Source organism: Taudactylus pleione, unplaced genomic scaffold (genome assembly GCF_031769625.1).
Source record: "Taudactylus pleione unplaced genomic scaffold, aTauple2 ptg000111l, whole genome shotgun sequence".
Taxonomy (NCBI): domain Eukaryota; kingdom Metazoa; phylum Chordata; class Amphibia; order Anura; family Myobatrachidae; genus Taudactylus; species Taudactylus pleione.
Window position 1 is genome coordinate 1,781,662 of NW_028284513.1, and position 10,754 is coordinate 1,792,415.

Below are 10,754 nucleotides of genomic sequence, written 5' to 3' on the forward strand. Positions count from 1 at the left end.
AACACATTAAAAAAAATTTTTTGATTTTTTGGAGCACTTTGAGAGTTACAACACCCTTTAACAGACAGACGCACGCTTGTCGCTGCTGCTTTGAGGATGCAGGTGGAATCTAGACGGGATTTGGAACCGAGGACACACTACCTCCATCAATTGTCTAAATCCCACTGCACTAATGTCGGATACCGGACGCACGTCTAACACCAACATAGCAGTCAAGGCCTCAGTTATACGTTTTGCTTCAGGATGACTGCTGTCGTACTTCATCCTCATCGCTAGGGACTGTTGGAGGGTCAATTGTTTAGTAAAAGTAGTGATGTTCCTACTTCCTCTCTGGGATGATGAACAACTCCCAGCAGCAGCAACAGCACTAGGAGGAAGTGGTTCTTGATCTTTCCCTATTTTATTTTTATCGGAGAAAGTTTGGTCCTCCATTTATGTTATATTGATATATAATATACGTGCGGCTAAAGCGCACACAAACACAGAAAATATTTTTTTATTTTTGCTGGAGAGTAGTGCACTTTGTGGGTTACACCACCCTTTAAGAAATGAGCCAGCCGGCTCTTTACTTATGGGACACAGGCGCACGCTTGGCGCTGCTCCTTTGTTGATGCACGTGCAGCCACAGTGCACACAAGTCACAAACACAGAAAATATATATTTTTTTGGTTTGGAGTGTACTTTGTGGGTTACAGAACCCTTTAACGGTCAAGCCAGCCGGCCCTTTACTTATGACACAGGCGCACACTTGGCACTACTTTGTTGATGCACGTGCGGCCACTGCGCACACAATTCACAAACACAGAAAATAATTTTTTTTTTGGTTTGGACTGGAGTGTACTTTCGGGGGTTACAGCACCCTTTAACGGTCAAGCCAGCCGGCCCTTTACTTATGACACAGGCGCACACTTCGCACTACTTTGTTGATGCACGTGCGGCTACTGCGCACACAATTCACAAACACAGAAAATAATTTTTTTTTTGGTTTGGACTGGAGTGTACTTTCGGGGGTTACAGCACCCTTTAACGGTCAAGCCAGCCGGCCCTTTACTTATGACACAGGCGCACGCTTGGCACTACTTTGTTGATGCACGTGCGGCTACTGCGCACACAATTCACAAACACAGAAAATAATTTTTTTTGGGGTTTGGACTGGACTGTACTTTCGGGGGTTACAGCACCATTTAACGGTCAAGCCAGCCGGCCCTTTACTTATGACACAGGCGCACGCTTGGCACTACTTTGTTGATGCACATGCGGCTACTGCGCACACAATTCACAAACACAGAAAATAATTTTTTTTTTGGTTTGGACTGGACTGTACTTTCGGGGGTTACAGCACCCTTTAACGGTCAAGCCAGCCGGCCCTTTACTTATGACACAGGCGCACGCTTGGCACTACTTTGTTGATGCACGTGCGGCTACTGCGCACACAATTCACAAACACAGAAAATATTTTTTTTTTTGGTTTGGACTGGAGTGTACTTTCGGGGGTTAAAGCACCCTTTAACGGTCAAGCCAGCCGGCCCTTTACTTATGATGACACAGGCGCACGCTTGGCACTACTTTGTTGATGCACGTGTGGCTACTGCGCACACAATTCACAAACACAGAAAATAATTTTTTTTTTGGTTTGGACTGGAGTGTACTTTCGGGGGTTACAGCACCCTTAACGGTCAAGCCAGCCGGCCCTTTACTTATGACACAGGCGCACGCTTGGCACTACTTTGTTGATGCACGTGCGGCTACTGCGCACACAATTCACAAACACAGAAAATAATTTTTTTTTTGGTTTGGACTGGAGTGTACTTTCGGGGGTTACAGCACCCTTAACGGTCAAGCCAGCCGGCCCTTTACTTATGACACAGGCGCACGCTTGGCACTACTTTGTTGATGCACGTGCGGCTACTGCGCACACAATTCACAAACACAGAAAATAAGTTTTTTTTTTGGTTTGGACTGGAGTGTACTTTCGGGGGTTACAGCACCCTTAACGGTCAAGCCAGCCGGCCCTTTACTTATGACACAGGCGCACGCTTGGCACTACTTTGTTGATGCACGTGCGGCTACTGCGCACACAATTCACAAACACAGAAAATAATTTTTTTTTTGGTTTGGACTGGAGTGTACTTTCCCCCCGAAAGTACACTCCAGTCCAAACCAAAAAAAAAATTATTTTCTGCAGCACCCTTTAACGGTCAAGCCAACCGGCCCTTTACTTATGACACAGGCGCACGCTTGGCACTACTTTGTTGATGCACGTGCGGCTACTGCGCACACAATTCACAAACACAGAAAATTATTTTTTTTTGGGTTTGGACTGGAGTGTACTTTCGGGGGTTACAGCACCCTTTAACGGTCAAGCCAGCCGGCACTTTACTTATGACACAGGCGCACGCTTGGCACTACTTTGTTGATGCACGTGCGGCTACTGCGCACACAATTCACAAACACAGAAAATAATTTTTTTTTTGGTTTGGACTGGACTGTACTTTCGGGGGTTACAGCACCCTTTAACGGTCAAGCCAGCCGGCCCTTTACTTATGACACAGGCGCACGCTTGGCACTACTTTGTTGATGCACGTGCGGCTACTGTGCACACAATTCACAAACACAGAAAATAATTTTTTTTTTGATTTGGACTGGACTGTACTTTCGGGGGTTACAGCACCCTTTAACGGTCAAGCCAGCCGGCCCTTTACTTATGACACAGGCGCACGCTTGGCACTACTTTGTTGATGCACGTGCGGCTACTGCGCACACAATTCACAAACACAGAAAATATTTTTTTTTTTGGTTTGGACTGGAGTGTACTTTGGGGGTTACAGCACCCTTTAACGGTCAAGCCAGCCGGCCCTTTACTTATGAAACAGGCGCACGCTTGGCACTATTTTGTTGATGCACGTGCGGCTACTGCGCACACAATTCACAAACACAGAAAATAATTTTTTTTTGGTTTGGACTGGAGTGTACTTTCGGGGGTTACAGCACCCTTTAACGGTCAAGCCAGCCGGCCCTTTACTTATGTTGACACAGGCGCACGCTTGGCACTACTTTGTTGATGCACGTGCGGCTACTGCGCACACAATTCACAAACACAGAAAATAATTTTTTTTTTGGTTTGGACTGGAGTGTACTTTCGGGGGTTACAGCACCCTTAACGGTCAAGCCAGCCGGCCCTTTACTTATGACACAGGCGCACGCTTGGCACTACTTTGTTGATGCACGTGCGGCTACTGCGCACACAATTCACAAACACAGAAAATAATTTTTTTTGTGGTTTGGACTGGAGTGTACTTTCGGGGGTTACAGCACCCTTAACGGTCAAGCCAGCCGGCCCTTTACTTATGACACAGGCGCACGCTTGGCACTACTTTGTTGATGCACGTGCGGCTACTGCGCACACAATTCACAAACACAGAAAATATTTTTTTTTTTGGTTTGGACTGGAGTGTACTTTCGGGGGTTACAGCACCCTTTACGGTCAAGCCAGCCGGCCCTTTACTTATGACACAGGCGCACGCTTGGCACTACTTTGTTGATGCACGTGCGGCTACTGCGCACACAATTCACAAACACAGAAAATAAGTTTTTTTTTTGGTTTGGACTGGAGTGTACTTTCGGGGGTTACAGCACCCTTAACGGTCAAGCCAGCCGGCCCTTTACTTATGACACAGGCGCACGCTTGGCACTACTTTGTTGATGCACGTGCGGCTACTGCGCACACAATTCACAAACACAGAAAATAATTTTTTTTTTGGTTTGGACTGGAGTGTACTTTCGGGGGTTACAGCACCCTTTAACGGTCAAGCCAACCGGCCCTTTACTTATGACACAGGCGCACGCTTGGCACTACTTTGTTGATGCACGTGCGGCTACTGCGCACACAATTCACAAACACAGAAAATTATTTTTTTTTGGGTTTGGACTGGAGTGTACTTTCGGGGGTTACAGCACCCTTTAACGGTCAAGCCAGCCGGCCCTTTACTTATGACACAGGCGCACGCTTGGCACTACTTTGTTGATGCACGTGCGGCTACTGCGCACACAATTCACAAACACAGAAAATAATTTTTTTTTTGGTTTGGACTGGACTGTACTTTCGGGGGTTACAGCACCCTTTAACGGTCAAGCCAGCCGGCCCTTTACTTATGACACAGGCGCACGCTTGGCACTACTTTGTTGATGCACGTGCGGCTACTGCGCACACAATTCACAAACACAGAAAATAATTTTTTTTTTGGTTTGGACTGGACTGTACTTTCGGGGGTTACAGCACCCTTTAACGGTCAAGCCAGCCGGCCCTTTACTTATGACACAGGCGCACGCTTGGCACTACTTTGTTGATGCACGTGCGGCTACTGCGCACACAATTCACAAACACAGAAAATATTTTTTTTTTTGGTTTGGACTGGAGTGTACTTTGGGGGTTACAGCACCCTTTAACGGTCAAGCCAGCCGGCCCTTTACTTATGAAACAGGCGCACGCTTGGCACTATTTTGTTGATGCACGTGCGGCTACTGCGCACACAATTCACAAACACAGAAAATAATTTTTTTTTGGTTTGGACTGGAGTGTACTTTCGGGGGTTACAGCACCCTTTAACGGTCAAGCCAGCCGGCCCTTTACTTATGTTGACACAGGCGCACGCTTGGCACTACTTTGTTGATGCACGTGCGGCTACTGCGCACACAATTCACAAACACAGAAAATAATTTTTTTTTTGGTTTGGACTGGAGTGTACTTTCGGGGGTTACAGCACCCTTAACGGTCAAACCAGCCGGCCCTTTACTTATGACACAGGCGCACGCTTGGCACTACTTTGTTGATGCACGTGCGGCTACTGCGCACACAATTCACAAACACAGAAAATAATTTTTTTTTTGGTTTGGACTGGAGTGTACTTTCGGGGGTTACAGCACCCTTAACGGTCAAGCCAGCCGGCCCTTTACTTATGACACAGGCGCACGCTTGGCACTACTTTGTTGATGCACGTGCGGCTACTGCGCACACAATTCACAAACACAGAAAATAATTTTTTTTTTGGTTTGGACTGGAGTGTACTTTCGGGGGTTACAGCACCCTTTACGGTCAAGCCAGCCGGCCCTTTACTTATGACACAGGCGCACGCTTGGCACTACTTTGTTGATGCACGTGCGGCTACTGCGCACACAATTCACAAACACAGAAAATAATTTTTTTTTTGGTTTGGACTGGAGTGTACTTTCGGGGGTTACAGCACCCTTAACGGTCAAGCCAGCCGGCCCTTTACTTATGACACAGGCGCACGCTTGGCACTACTTTGTTGATGCACGTGCGGCTACTGCGCACACAATTCAGAAACACAGAAAATAATTTTTTTTTTGGTTTGGACTGGAGTGTACTTTCGGGGGTTACAGCACCCTTTAACGGTCAAGCCAGCCGGCCCTTTACTTATGACACAGGCGCATGCTTGGCACTACTTTGTTGATGCACGTGCGGCTACTGCGCACACAATTCACAAACACAGAATATATATTATTTTTTTAGCACTTGGGGGGAGCACCCCTGATGGACAGAGCTCCCCCTGGACAACACTACAGCACCCCTTTAGGACTGGGACACTGCACAGGACTTTGGAGTGGACACAGCCCCTATGGAGAACTGACTGCACAACACAGTCCAGCCAGCCCCTATGGACTTTGAAGTAGTGGACACAGCCCCTATTAACAACAGCAGCACAGCACAACACAGCCAGCCCCTATGGACTTTGAAGTAGTGGACAACAGCAGCACTACACTACACTACACTACACAGCCCTAACTCCCACCCTCCCTCTTCACTGTCCACAGCCGAGTGAGAAAATGGCGCCGACGCGGGTACCTTATATAGGATCCAAAACCCGCGAGACTCGGAAGGCAGGATGATGACGTTTTGCCTCGATTTCAGATCCGAGTCAGGCGGGAAAAGTCGAGCCTGATTCGGATCGGACTCAGATCGGGGGGGCTCGGGGAGGTTCGGATTTCAGAAATCCGAACCCGCTCACCCCTAGTAATTTCCATACATAACCTGGGCTATGAGATTTGTAAATGTGGCAGGTGTGCAATTAGTTCTGTGCAATTTGGTCTGTGTAAAGGTGTTTGTCCATAGTGGCTTTCAATGAGGTATGTGTAATTGCATCTGTGCAATGTAGCTAAAAATGAGTTTTGTGCAATATGGTTGCAAAAGTATCTGTGCAATGTGACTGGCAATGCGGTATGTGCATACTGTGCAAAAGGCAGGATGTGCTGTGTATACAAGAGAATTTGTTCAAAGTAGTTGGCAATGAAGTCTGGGCCTGATTCAGAGCCGGACGCTATTTGTGGACTGTCATTCCAAAAAAGAGGCCGGCTATTTAATTTGAGCGCTCGCTCTCTGTGGTTTGTTGACGCCTATATGTCTGAGTGAGCGAACTAATAATGCGCTCGCTACTTTGTAAAGACGCCCATTTGCCGTTCGCATCACACGTCATCTCCGGTATTTATTAGATTAATCGGGAACATCGATAGGCATCAGAACTGCTCGCAGTGGTTGTGGTAGGATTTTCCTACCGCAATCACTGCGAGCAGTTCAGGCTAAAAGACAACCAAGTGACGTGGTCGATGACGCTCCTTTACTAATTATGCACTGCCATTAAACGCCCTTTTGACCGTTAGGCACGCCTGCATTCGGATCTCCACTCCCCCATTTTCAAGCACCTTCCCCTGTTACCACCCACAAACGGTACATTCTGTCAATCAAATTAGCAGCCCCTCGCTGTTTTGCGAGCGCACGATTTCCGACCGCAATGACTGGTTTGCGCATGCGCATTACGACCCATACGCATGTGCTGTTGTGCGAACATTGCTCAGAGCGAACGAGCGGCCGCTTACGAGCGGCTCTGAATCAGGCCCTCTGTGCATTAAGGCTTGACAAGTGGTCTATGCAAAGTGTCCAGTGCAATGTTACTTTAACAATCAGATCTGTGCAATGTGAATAACAATCAGATCTGTGCAATGTGACTTTAACAATCAGATCTGTTCAATGTGAATAACAATCAGATCTGTGCATTGTGAATAACAATCTGATCTGTGCAATGTGAATAACAATCAGATCTGTACAATGATTTTAGCAATTGAATCTGTGCCATATGGCTGCTGAAGGTATCTGAGATCTTTGGGGGTTCAAAAACTGTTACTTCAAATAAGGGCATATTTGTTTTTAATCTGACTCAGGTCATTGTCACACTTCATGTTAATGCTTCTTATAGGAACACTTGATTCTTGCATTTATTTGTCCTTTAAGAAACAAAAGAGCTAAATGTGAGTTGGATGCTGCAGCATCCGTTTGTGCTTCTTTTGCTGGTTTTGCTCCTGCGACAATATGCAAATACCACTATATACGCTCCCCTGATGTACAGCCGTGTGTCTGACTGTGCAAGGACTGACATGCCCCCTTTGAGCATCATTAAACGCTCAAATATGACTTGGTGCTTCTTTAGATGTAACCATCAGACATAGCATCTAAACTTGCACCCGCCACATGCTAGGGGCAGATTCTCAGCTATATGGCCTCCAATGTGAGCGTTTATGTGTCTGAGTTTGTAACCATTTCAGCGACAGGCCCAAGTCACTCCCATAACACGCCCAAAAGACTGACCATCTCCTTGCACCCACTTCACCACCTCCCTGTCAACCTCCAGTCACAGCCCAGGAACGCCTAATACATTTTCAAGACATTTCTGAGGCAGCACATCTCAATTGCACCTGGTACTCTGTGTACACGGACTCTGGACGCATGCAAAGTGCGACTTTGATGTCTGCACCGTGGAAAATAATCACTCAGCTGCATCCGACATCGACATTGAGTGCATCTCAGCATCAGGCCAAATTGTCAGTGATCTGGCCACTACCAAAATCTTCCAAATTACATAATATATTCTGAAACTGCAAAATTATGAAAATTCTGTATTAAAGGCCTGATTCACGCAAGAGCATTGCTGCTCGCAGATTCCCGATTATTGGGAATCTGCATGCGATCAGACCTGTTCTGTACATGTGATCGCACGCAGGCCCCCGTATCCCTCTGTCTGATTGATGTTTACGGGATGGTGCGGGACTACCTGCATTCACGGAAACGGGGGCATCTCCCCCATTTTCCTGTAGTGGCAAGGCCAGGATCTGTGTCCATGGACGCAGATTCCTGGCCTCGCATGCCGACCAGCCTGCATATGCTGAGGCTTACAGCTGGCCGGCGCCGTACAACGTCTCACCCGATGGTCACTATGGTGATCCCAGGCTGTGACCTCGGTTGCAGGACTGGGATCACAGATGCAGCAGGAGGTGTCAGATACCTCCTGTTGCATTTGCATTTTGGCAAGGACAGAATTGCAATGCTGCTTGTGGGCGACTTTGCAATTCCGTCCTCTGCTGAATCAGGCCCTAAGTGTGTTGCAAAGAAGGTGCAATTAAATTATTGGTACAGTTTAGGGGCAGTTTTATAGCATAATATAGGTAAGAAGTTTTACCTAAAAAGTAGGAATAGCAGAGAGATGTGAAGTAGTGCATTCAATTAATTTCATTTTAGAGACAGTTTTATGTCTCTAGCATGTTCCAATAACAAGTTTAATCCTGCGTTTCCTGGAATGCTGACTGACTGTTCCGTGCACCCCCTGGGGATCACACTCTTATTCTGGTTCTGGGTGACAGTCTGGGAGCGGAAATTAGATTCTGTGTAGAGCCCCAGGTAGTGGAAGAGGGAAACACATCGGGGGAAAAGACTGAGAAACCTGTGTGCTGCGGGGAATGAAGGTGAGGACGTAGTGTAAAAAGGGAGGGGGTTTATGGAATGGAAAACATGCAGAATTGGAACTTACGAGACTTGCAAAAAATGGAAAATATCGAACACAGCATTAATGATGATGACTACTTAACCTGTGCATAGAATTTCACTCGCTGGTCAGAAGAGCTATAATGTAATACTGTGTGCTGACATTTGGTGAGGCTCAGGGATGGGACACTTACTATGCATGTGTCTATTTGCTATAGTGAAAATTCACACTCCACACACATTTGTATTAGGGGTGAGCGGGTTCGGATTTCTGAAATCCGAACCCCCCCGAGCCCCCCCGATCCGAGTCCGATCCGAATCAGGCTCGACTTTTCCCGCCTGACTCGGATCTGAAATCGAGGCAAAACGTCATCATCCCGCCTTCCGAGTCTCGCGGGTTTTGGATCCTATATAAGGTACCCACGTCGGCGCCATTTTCTCACTCGGCTGTGGACAGTGAAGAGGGAGGGTGGGAGTTAGGGCTGTGTAGTGTAGTGTAGTGTAGTGCTGCTGTTGTCCACTACTTCAAAGTCCATAGGGGCTGGCTGTGTTGTGCTGTGCTGCTGTTGTTAATAGGGGCTGTGTCCACTACTTCAAAGTCCATAGGGGCTGGCTGGACTGTGTTGTGCAGTCAGTTCTCCATAGGGGCTGTGTCCACTCCAAAGTCCTGTGCAGTGTCCCAGTCCTAAAGAGGTGCTGTAGTGTTGTCCAGGGGGTGCTCTGTCCATCAGGGGTGCTCCCCCCAAGTGCTAAAAAAATAATATATTTTCTGTGTTTGTGAATTGTGTGCGCAGTAGCCGCACGTGCATCAACAAAGTAGTGCCAAGCGTGCGCCTGTGTCATAAGTAAAGGGCCGGCTGGCTTGACCGTTAAAGGGTGCTGTAACCCCCGAAAGTACACTCCAGTCCAAACCAAAAAAAAATTATTTTCTGTGTTTGTGAATTGTGTGCGCAGTAGCCGCACGTGCATCAACAAAGTAGTGCCAAGCGTGCGCCTGTGTCATAAGTAAAGGGCCAGCTGGCTTGACCGTTAAGGGTGCTGTAACCCCCGAAAGTACACTCCAGTCCAAACCAAAAAAAAAATTATTTTCTGTGTTTGTGAATTGTGTGCGCAGTAGCCGCACGTGCATCAACAAAGTAGTGCCAAGCGTGCGCCTGTGTCATAAGTAAAGGGCCGGCTGGCTTGACCGTTAAGGGTGCTGTAACCCCCGAAAGTACACTCCAGTCCAAACCAAAAAAAAAATTATTTTCTGTGTTTGTGAATTGTGTGCGCAGTAGCCGCACGTGCATCAACAAAGTAGTGCCAAGCGTGCGCCTGTGTCATAAGTAAAGGGCCGGCTGGCTTGAACGTTAAGGGTGCTGTAACCCCCGAAAGTACACTCCAGTCCAAACCAAAAAAACAATTATTTTCTGTGTTTGTGAATTGTGTGCGCAGTAGCCGCACGTGCATCAACAAAGTAGTGCCAAGCGTGCGCCTGTGTCATAAGTAAAGGGCCGGCTGGCTTGACCGTTAAAGGGTGCTGTAACCCCCAAAGTACACTCCAGTCCAAACCAAAAAAAAAAATATTTTCTGTGTTTGTGAATTGTGTGCGCAGTAGCCGCATGTGCATCAACAAAGTAGTGCCAAGCGTGCGCCTGTGTCATAAGTAAAGGGCCAGCTGGCTTGACCGTTAAAGGGTGCTGTAACCCCCAAAGTACACTCCAGTCCAAACCGAAAAAAAATTATTTTCTGTGTTTGTGAATTGTGTGCGCAGTAGCCGCACGTGCATCAACAAAGTAGTGCCAAGTGTGCGCCTGTGTCATAAGTAAAGGGCCGGCTGGCTTGACCGTTAAAGGGTGCTGTAACCCCCGAAAGTACACTCCAGTCCAAACCAAAAAAAAAATTATTTTCTGTGTTTGTGAATTGTGTGCGCAGTAGCCGCACGTGC